At 37.1% G+C, this 10,000-nt stretch overlaps 1 protein-coding gene and 7 non-coding genes across 8 annotated transcripts in view; 1 reads left to right on the plus strand and 7 right to left on the minus strand.

The window, feature by feature from the left end:
* Nucleotides 1–10,000, plus strand: part of LOC141305375 (uncharacterized) — a 566,500-nt gene that overhangs the window by 277,826 nt on the left and 278,674 nt on the right. The gene's annotated exons all lie outside the window — the stretch shown is intronic.
* On the minus strand, nucleotides 5,400–5,518 carry LOC141306751 (5S ribosomal RNA). The gene has a single exon (XR_012345709.1). It is a non-coding gene; the product is annotated as a 5S ribosomal RNA (ribosomal RNA).
* LOC141308129 (5S ribosomal RNA) lies at nucleotides 6,320–6,438 on the minus strand. The gene has a single exon (XR_012347051.1). It is a non-coding gene; the product is annotated as a 5S ribosomal RNA (ribosomal RNA).
* Nucleotides 7,240–7,358, minus strand: LOC141308130 (5S ribosomal RNA). Its single transcript, XR_012347052.1, has one exon. It is a non-coding gene; the product is annotated as a 5S ribosomal RNA (ribosomal RNA).
* On the minus strand, nucleotides 8,160–8,278 carry LOC141308131 (5S ribosomal RNA). The gene has a single exon (XR_012347053.1). It is a non-coding gene; the product is annotated as a 5S ribosomal RNA (ribosomal RNA).
* Nucleotides 8,363–8,481, minus strand: LOC141306607 (5S ribosomal RNA). Its single transcript, XR_012345566.1, has one exon. It is a non-coding gene; the product is annotated as a 5S ribosomal RNA (ribosomal RNA).
* On the minus strand, nucleotides 9,283–9,401 carry LOC141308132 (5S ribosomal RNA). Its single transcript, XR_012347054.1, has one exon. It is a non-coding gene; the product is annotated as a 5S ribosomal RNA (ribosomal RNA).
* LOC141307602 (5S ribosomal RNA) lies at nucleotides 9,486–9,604 on the minus strand. The gene has a single exon (XR_012346555.1). It is a non-coding gene; the product is annotated as a 5S ribosomal RNA (ribosomal RNA).

A 10,000-nucleotide genomic window follows, 5' to 3' on the forward strand; every position in this document is an offset into this window, starting at 1 on the left:
ATGAAATAAAAATGACAATTAAATTACATTTGAGCATATACAATTCATCATCCACAAAATACATCAAAATCAAAACATCAATTTTCTGGCATTTCAATCCCATTTCCTTTTAACACTTCCTCCACTTGTTTTGAAAATATTTTGTAAAACAGCATCTCTTTTTTTTCCATTTTAAAATAATTCCACAGTATTAAAATGTACTCATCAACCTTACATTTAAATAATCTCCACAGATCTAATACACACCCTTTACTCTTTCCTAAATTCCTCCTTTTCCATATAGCACTTTTCGCCAAAACCAATAACAACTCTATCACTTTTTTATTCTTGCATTTTTCCTTCACTCCCAAAATTAAAGTTTGATTCCAGTCACTCTCTTCTTTCCCATCCCTTAAACTCTTAATCATTTTCTTTAACATTTGAAAAAATGTTTCCAATTTTTCACAAAATAAAAACAAATGTAGAATACCTTCATCCAGTTTTTTACATATTTTACAAATGGCATCACTTTCCTTCCCCATTATACAAAGCCTCATTTCCGAAAAAATCACATTATGTCTGATAAAATAGTCTAGACACTCCAAATCTGTACTTCCAATCCCACTTCTTATATTCTTCCAAATATCATTCTCTTCAATTCCATTAAAATGTCTCAACCACATTTGATTTGCATTGGGTTTCTTAAAAATATATTTTTTAAGACATTGATAAAACATCCTTACATTACACAATCTCAAATCCACCATTTTGTCTTCCATTTTCATATACACATCAACTTTGCTTTCTGTTTCTTCTCTTTTTTTAATTTCTTCCAACCACTCTTTTGGTACTGCACTTTTAACTTCATCATATTGTTTTTCCAGACTAGCCACACTATATTCTTCTTTTTCTTCTTCCATAGCATCTATGATCACTTGTAACGGCAAAAATCCATCTTTAAATTCATACAACACATCTTTGACTTGCCTTATCCCTACTTCCCACCATTTCTTAAAAAATAAAACTTGTCCATTAAAAACAATGTTACTGTTCAAGAAAATAGGTTGATTGAGGACCGTTTTTCTCCCAAATGGCTTAAAATCAATCTCCTTGAGAAAAAAACCCCAAGCAACTAAAACCTCTTTATAAAAATTTGGTATCCCCTCCATCATCCAATTTTTGAGTTTCATCCATAAAATGTTATCATTTAAAAATACATTCCCACATTTTGCTAAAAAATGTTTCATTGTAATTTTCCAATCTCCCTTTTTATCCATGTCCAAATATTTTTTAACCACCTTCACTCTCATACTTTTCTTTTTTAATTCTATATCAACAAGTCCCAACCCTCCCTCTTCTGGCCTTCCAATGAGTGTGTGGTATGCTATTCTTGGGGGTTTTTTCTCCCATATAAAATCCATAATATATTCTTTTACTCTTTTTTCCACCCATTTTGGCATTGAAACCACTGATAAAATGTACCACATTTTGGTTAACATTAAAACGTTCGCTATTAAAACCTTCCCTTTCAAATTCAAAATTCTTTTTTGCCAAAAATTCAATCTGTTTTTCATTGCACCTATAACCTCTTCCCACATTCTGTCTGTTGCACTCTTCTCATCTTTACCTAGCGTTACTCCTAAAATCTTCATTTCTTGTACTTCTTTAAAACCCAGAACCTCTTTTAAATCAGACACTTCTCCAAATCTCATATAAACAGTTTTTTCCTCATTTACTTTTGCTCCTGTACCTTTACAAAACCTTGTCACCCTTTCCATTACATTTTCAACACTTTTATAATCTTCCACAATTAGTGTAGTGTCATCTGCATATTGAAATACTTTTGTTTCTTCTAGTCCCTCCTCAATTTTTATCCCTTTTATTTCTTTATCTTTTTGAATTAACATCCCTAGTGGTTCTGCTATCAGCGTATATAGCTGTGCTGATAATGGACATCCTTGTCTAATGGATCTTGTGACATTAAAAGGATTGGTTAAAAAGCCGTTACATTTTACTCTTGTCATTATATTTCTATATAAAATCCTTAACCACTCTTTAAAATTCTCCCCAAAACCAAAATGATCTAAAATTGAAAATAAAAACTCATGCTCCACTCTATCGAAAGCCTTCTCGAAGTCTAGGCTAATTATATATCCTTTCCTATTATTTTCCTTTAAAATACTCATTATGTCTCGTATACCACTTGTTGTATCCGCTATATCCCTCCCTGTCACCCCGTAGGCCTGGTTTGTCTCAATTATTTTTGGTAAGACATTCTTCAATCTACTTGATAAAATTTTAGCTAAAATCTTCAAATCTGCATTCAACATTGTAATCGGCCTATAATTCTTCAAACTCTTATTATCACCTTTTCTTTTATAAATCAACTTCATTAGTCCCATACTCATTCTTTGATCCAGCTCTTTTTTCTTAAATATTTCATCATACACTTCTTTTAAGATCTTACTTATTTCCTTCTTAAAAATCTTATAAAATTCATTCACTATTCCATCTATTCCCGGACTTTTGTTACTTTTTAGACTTTCTATCGCTTGTATTATCTCTTCTTCCTTTATTTCCCCGTCACAGTCTTTTTTGTCTTCTTCTTCTACTCTCGCTTTGATATGTTGCAGTAAGTAATTTTTGTTTTCCTCTTCTATACCTTCCTCTCTAAACAAGTCTTCATAAAAAATCCTTACTTCATTTAAGAGTAACTCTGTTCCTATTATGGACTCTTCATCTTTGTTTTTTAGTTCTTTTATTGTATCTGCCCTTCCCCTTCTTCTTTCTAGGTCAAAAAAAAATTTAGTACATTTTTCCCCTTCTATTGTGTATCTAGCTTTGCTCCTTAGTCTTGCCCCTTGACATTTTTCCTCTTCCATTTTCTTAAGCTTCTCTTCTAACTCTACTATTTTTTGAATATCCATTACCTTTTCCTTTGTTTCTTTTCTTAAACTTTCTCTAATTCCCTGTTCTTTAGCATTTTTGGCTTTTCTCATACCTTTACTAAATTCAATTGAATACTTCTTTATTTCATATTTTACATTTTCCCACCATATTCGTTTGTCTTCCCCATACATGCCATCCTTCTTTTCCTGTTCCATTAAATCATATATTCCCAATTTGTAATTCTCATCTTTTAAAATTCCAGAATTTAAAATCCACACCCCTGGTCCTTTATCCTCCTTGTTAAAATCTATTTTCCACCTTATCATCTTGTGATCACTAAAACTAGTGTCACTATAAACAATATCATCAATAAAATAATCTATATCCCTTGTACTTAAAATAAAATCAATTCTCGTTTGATTCAAAAAGTTACCAACCAAGCTCCTTCTAGTAAATTCTTTTTTGTTTTCATGTCTCTCCCTCCACACATCAGTCATGTTTCTTTCTTCCATTAAAGATACCAGCTCTTTTCTTCCCATGTCTGTTCTAAAAACCATTCCCTCCGCTATATCTCTTTTACTAAACACAGTGTTAAAATCTCCTACAATTATTACTGACTTCCATTTATCTATTATTCCTCTAATGTTTTCAAAAAACTCCCTTTTTTCTTTCTCTTCTGTTGGCGCATGAACATTCATTAAAATAAACTCTTTTTCCCCGTGACTTATTTCAACAGCATTACATTTTCCTTTTCCATCATTATATATTTCTTTCACTTTGCAGTCAATATCATTTCTTATTAAAATCGCCACTCCACTTCCTAACTTTACATCTCCATTACTATAAAACATTTCACCATTCCACATCTTTTTGACATTGTCAATTACCTCCTTTTTCCAGTTCGTTTCCTGAAATACAATAATGTCTTCTTTCTTGCATAGTTCTAGAGTATTTTTCAGTTTGTTCATATTCATTAATCCTCTTGCATTCCAGCATACAAAATTTAAAACCATACTGTACAAAAATAAATAATTAAAAACAGTCATTCTTGATTATCTTCTCCATCTTCCCCACTCAACACCTCAATTTTATTCTCTGAATACTTAAGTCTTTTCCTTTTTGCCATTTCCAAATTAGGTATTACCTTCAGTTGTTTTCTCCGTGGCATTATTCCCAGTCCTCTGTCCTTTTGGTTCTTTATTCCTTCCTCTCCTGTCAGTTCTACTACAATCAGTTCTCCTCCCCTTGATAGTGTTTCTTCCGCTGATTTCTCTTCCTCCATTCTTTCCTCCTGATCTTCTACTTCCTGTTGCTCTTCTTTTTCTTGTTCTTTACTAGTCCCATGTCCCTCTCTTCCAGTTATCTCGTACTGCTCTTCCTCTTCGTTTGTTTCTTGGGTTTCTGTAGTGTTGTTATGCATCTGCCCGTTCATTTGTTGCTCCTCCTCTTCCTCGTTGTTCTGCATCCAGCATTCACATTTGTTTAGCGTTTTAAAACAGTCTGGACACTTCACTGCATTGCATTCCCGTGCAAAATGACCATGCTCCTCACATTTGCGACACTTAAAGTCTGGACAGTCCTTCAGGAAATGCTCCGGGCTCATACACAACCGGCAGGTTTTAACCTGCTTATTGTGTATCACCCGAAAATGCTGAGTTCCTTCTGCTGTCTCAAACCGCGTACTATATGGGAGCGACGCCACCTCTCTTGGGAATTTAGCTTTGATGAACCTTGTTCCATCTTCAATATCCGTACCTGGATAACATCTCCTCTTCATACTTGAGACAGGGATAACTCCCCACCCCTCCAGTTTCGTTATGATGTCGTCGTCACTCAGATAGACGGGTATATGCATAAATGACACCACATACTCCCTGTCTTCCAACTTCCTCACTTCACAAATGTGTCCATTGATATCCAGTCCATTTAACAGTTCATCACAACATTCCTCAGATTCCATTGTTACCTCATATTGTTTCTGTTGTTTCGGGCGCACCGCCAAAATTCCCTTCACACCGATTTTCTTCGTTATTGCTTTAATGATACTCTCTGCATTGCCATCTCTTGTTTCACTCACATCAATAGTTATTATGGCCTCTTTCCTGTATAGCCTCTTTGTGCTGCTTATGATCCTTTCTCGTTGTCCTAATTCAGTCCTTTGTTCTTTTGCCATCTCTATCTCTGCCGCCATTTCCTTGTTGCTGCCGTGTAGTCCGTCCGAATCACTCATACTTGCGAAAAAACAACAAACACAAACCACTTCCCAGACAGCACACGGCTGCTGGTTAGTGGTTTAAAACAAAAAAACTTACTAACACAAACCAAAACTTATTTTCACTCACACTAACCAAATAAATCGAGAAGGTAAGAGTATCTCTCTTTCCAAACTGCAGTCACACACTTCCTGGTTTGCTCTAGGGCGCTCTCAGGGTGGTGTGGCCATAAGCGAGGGCTGCTCCAAAAAGTGGGCTATTTAAAGATCAGCCTCCGTAAAAGCCAGCATATTATATAAATAGTGAAGAAAAGGCAAAAGCTTACAGCACCTGGTATTCCCAGGCGGTCTCCTATCCAAGTACTAACCAGGCCCGACGCTGCTTAGCTTCCGAGATCAGACGAGATCGGGCGCTCTCAGCGCGGTATGGCCATAAGCAAGGGCTGCTCCAAAAAGTGGGCTATTTAAAGATCAGCCTCCGTAAAAGCCAGCATATTATATAAATAGTGAAGAAAAGGCAAAAGCTTACAGCACCTGGTATTCCCAGGCGGTCTCCCATAAAAGTGTAACAATCGGCCTTATCAGCCGAGTTACAAGACTAAAATGGGGTCAGATTTAACTGTGAGAGATGACTAGTGGTTAAAAGAATGAGACATAAAAGAAAATTGGTTTAAATAGATTTGGTGTATATACAAGGTTCACATAAAAGACTTTAAAACAACACGATAAAACTAGGTAAACTCTGTTAAAAGAATACAGTTCATTTGTCCATACCCTAAAAACAGGTAAACTCTGTTAAAAGAATACAGTTCATTTGTCCATACCCTAAAAACAGTCCAAGAACCCCAGTGTGTTGATAAGTCCAATGTGAGTGTCCACCAGTGTATATACAATCCACAGAAAGTGTAATCCAAAGTTTGCAGGTGGTGAATGGAAAGGTGAGCTCTAAAATTAGCAACTCCTCAATCCAACAGTTTGGTGACTGTCCTTTGTTTGTCATGCTGCTCTCTTATACAGTTGTACTTCCTGCTTCCTGTCATGTGTCTAGTCACATGACAGGCCAACCATCCATTTATTAAAGACACATACACTTAAAATGTTAAGAGTAATAAAATGGCCTAAAAAACATGTAAAACACTTAAAACTCTATAATACATTTAAATGATTGTAATAAATAGAGCGGTAAAACACGTCTTTCTAAAAGCCAGCATATTATATAAATAGTGAAGAAAAGGAAAAAGCTTACAGCACCTGGTATTCCCAGGCGGTCTCCCATCCAAGTACTAACCAGGCCCGACGCTGCTTAGCTTCCGAGATCAGACGAGATCGGGCGCTCTCAGCGCGGTATGGCCATAAGCGAGGGCTGCTCCAAAAAGTGGGCTATTTAAAGATCAGCCTCCGTAAAAGCCAGCATATTATATAAATAGTGAAGAAAAGGCAAAAGCTTACAGCACCTGGTATTCCCAGGCGGTCTCCCATAAAAGTGTAACAATCGGCCTTATCAGGCGAGTTACAAGACTAAAATGGGGTCAGATTTAACTGTGAGAGATGACTAGTGGTTAAAAGAATGAGACATAAAAGAAAATTGGTTTAAATAGATTTGGTGTATTTACAAGGTTCACATAAAAGACTTTAAAACAACACGATAAAACTAGGTAAACTCTGTTAAAAGAATACAGTTCATTTGTCCATACCCTAAAAACAGGTAAACTCTGTTAAAAGAATACAGTTCATTTGTCCATACCCTAAAAACAGTCCAAGAACCCCAGTGTGTTGATAAGTCCAATGTGAGTGTCCACCAGTGTATATACAATCCACAGAAAGTGTAATCCAAAGTTTGCAGGTGGTGAATGGAAAGGTGAGCTCTAAAATGAGCAACTCCTCAATCCAACAGTTTGGTGACTGTCCTTTGTTTGTCATGCTGCTCTCTTATACAGTTGTACTTCCTGCTTCCTGTCATGTGTCTAGTCACATGACAGGCCAACCATCCATTTATTAAAGACACATACACTTAAAATGTTAAGAGTAATAAAATGGCCTAAAAAACATGTAAAACACTTAAAACTCTATAATACATTTAAATGATTGTAATAAATAGAGCGGTAAAACAAGTCTTTCTAAAAGCCAGCATATTATATAAATAGTGAAGAAAAGGCAAAAGCTTACAGCACCTGGTATTCCCAGGCGGTCTCCCATCCAAGTACTAACCAGGCCCGACGCTGCTTAGCTTCCGAGATCAGACGAGATCGGGCGCTCTCAGCGCGGTATGGCCATAAGCGAGGGCTGCTCCAAAAAGTGGGCTATTTAAAGATCAGCCTCCGTAAAAGCCAGCATATTATATAAATAGTGAAGAAAAGGCAAAAGCTTACAGCACCTGGTATTCCCAGGCGGTCTCCCATAAAAGTGTAACAATCGGCCTTATCAGCCGAGTTACAAGACTAAAATGGGGTCAGATTTAACTGTGAGAGATGACTAGTGGTTAAAAGAATGAGACATAAAAGAAAATTGGTTTAAATAGATTTGGTGTATTTACAAGGTTCACATAAAAGACTTTAAAACAACACGATAAAACTAGGTAAACTCTGTTAAAAGAATACAGTTCATTTGTCCATACCCTAAAAACAGGTAAACTCTGTTAAAAGAATACAGTTCATTTGTCCATACCCTAAAAACAGTCCAAGAACCCCAGTGTGTTGATAAGTCCAATGTGAGTGTCCACCAGTGTATATACAATCCACAGAAAGTGTAATCCAAAGTTTGCAGGTGGTGAATGGAAAGGTGAGCTCTAAAATGAGCAACTCCTCAATCCAACAGTTTGGTGACTGTCCTTTGTTTGTCATGCTGCTCTCTTATACAGTTGTACTTCCTGCTTCCTGTCATGTGTCTAGTCACATGACAGGCCAACCATCCATTTATTAAAGACACATACACTTAAAATGTTAAGAGTAATAAAATGGCCTAAAAAACATGTAAAACACTTAAAACTCTATAATACATGTAAATGATTGTAATAAATAGAGCGGTAAAACACGTCTTTCTAAAAGCCAGCATATTATATAAATAGTGAAGAAAAGGCAAAAGCTTACAGCACCTGGTATTCCCAGGCGGTCTCCCATCCAAGTACTAACCAGGCCCGACGCTGCTTAGCTTCCGAGATCAGACGAGATCGGGCGCTCTCAGCGCGGTATGGCCATAAGCGAAGGCTGCTCCAAAAAGTGGGCTATTTAAAGATCAGCCTCCGTAAAAGCCAGCATATTATATAAATAGTGAAGAAAAGGCAAAAGCTTAAAGCACCTGGTATTCCCAGGCGGTCTCCCATCCAAGTACTAACCAGGCCCGACGCTGCTTAGCTTCCGAGATCAGACGAGATCGGGCGCTCTCAGCGCGGTATGGCCATAAGCGAGGGCTGCTCCAAAAAGTGGGCTATTTAAAGATCAGCCTCCGTAAAAGCCAGCATATTATATAAATAGTGAAGAAAAGGCAAAAGCTTACAGCACCTGGTATTCCCAGGCGGTCTCCCATAAAAGTGTAACAATCGGCCTTATCAGCCGAGTTACAAGACTAAAATGGGGTCAGATTTAACTGTGAGAGATGACTAGTGGTTAAAAGAATGAGACATAAAAGAAAATTGGTTTAAATAGATTTGGTGTATATACAAGGTTCACATAAAAGACTTTAAAACAACACGATAAAACTAGGTAAACTCTGTTAAAAGAATACAGTTCATTTGTCCATACCCTAAAAACAGGTAAACTCTGTTAAAAGAATACAGTTCATTTGTCCATACCCTAAAAACAGTCCAAGAACCCCAGTGTGTTGATAAGTCCAATGTGAGTGTCCACCAGTGTATATACAATCCACAGAAAGTGTAATCCAAAGTTTGCAGGTGGTGAATGGAAAGGTGAGCTCTAAAATTAGCAACTCCTCAATCCAACAGTTTGGTGACTGTCCTTTGTTTGTCATGCTGCTCTCTTATACAGTTGTAATTCCTGCTTCCTGTCATGTGTCTAGTCACATGACAGGCCAACCATCCATTTATTAAAGACACATACACTTAAAATGTTAAGAGTAATAAAATGGCCTAAAAAACATGTAAAACACTTAAAACTCTATAATACATGTAAATGATTGTAATAAATAGAGCGGTAAAACACGTCTTTCTAAAAGCCAGCATATTATATAAATAGTGAAGAAAAGGCAAAAGCTTACAGCACCTGGTATTCCCAGGCGGTCTCCCATCCAAGTACTAACCAGGCCCGACGCTGCTTAGCTTCCGAGATCAGACGAGATCGGGCGCTCTCAGCGCGGTATGGCCATAAGCGAGGGCTGCTCCAAAAAGTGGGCTATTTAAAGATCAGCCTCCGTAAAAGCCAGCATATTATATAAATAGTGAAGAAAAGGCAAAAGCTTACAGCACCTGGTATTCCCAGGCGGTCTCCCATCCAAGTACTAACCAGGCCCGACGCTGCTTAGCTTCTGAGATCAGACGAGATCGGGCGCTCTCAGCGCGGTATGGCCAGAAGCGAGGGCTGCTCCAAAAAGTGGGCTATTTAAAGATCAGCCTCCGTAAAAGCCAGCATATTATATAAATAGTGAAGAAAAGGCAAAAGCTTACAGCACCTGGTATTCCCAGGCGGTCTCCCATAAAAGTGTAACAATCGGCCTTATCAGCCGAGTTACAAGACTAAAATGGGGTCAGATTTAACTGTGAGAGATGACTAGTGGTTAAAAGAATGAGACATAAAAGAAAATTGGTTTAAATAGATTTGGTGTATTTACAAGGTTCACATAAAAGACTTTAAAACAACACGATAAAACTAGGTAAACTCTGTTAAAAGAATACAGTTCATTTGTCCATACCCTAAAAACAGGTAAACTCTGTTAAAAGAATACAGTTCATTTGTCCATACCCTAAAAACA

This window comes from Garra rufa, unplaced genomic scaffold, assembly GCF_049309525.1.
Source record: "Garra rufa unplaced genomic scaffold, GarRuf1.0 hap1_unplaced_002, whole genome shotgun sequence".
Lineage (NCBI taxonomy): Eukaryota > Metazoa > Chordata > Actinopteri > Cypriniformes > Cyprinidae > Garra > Garra rufa.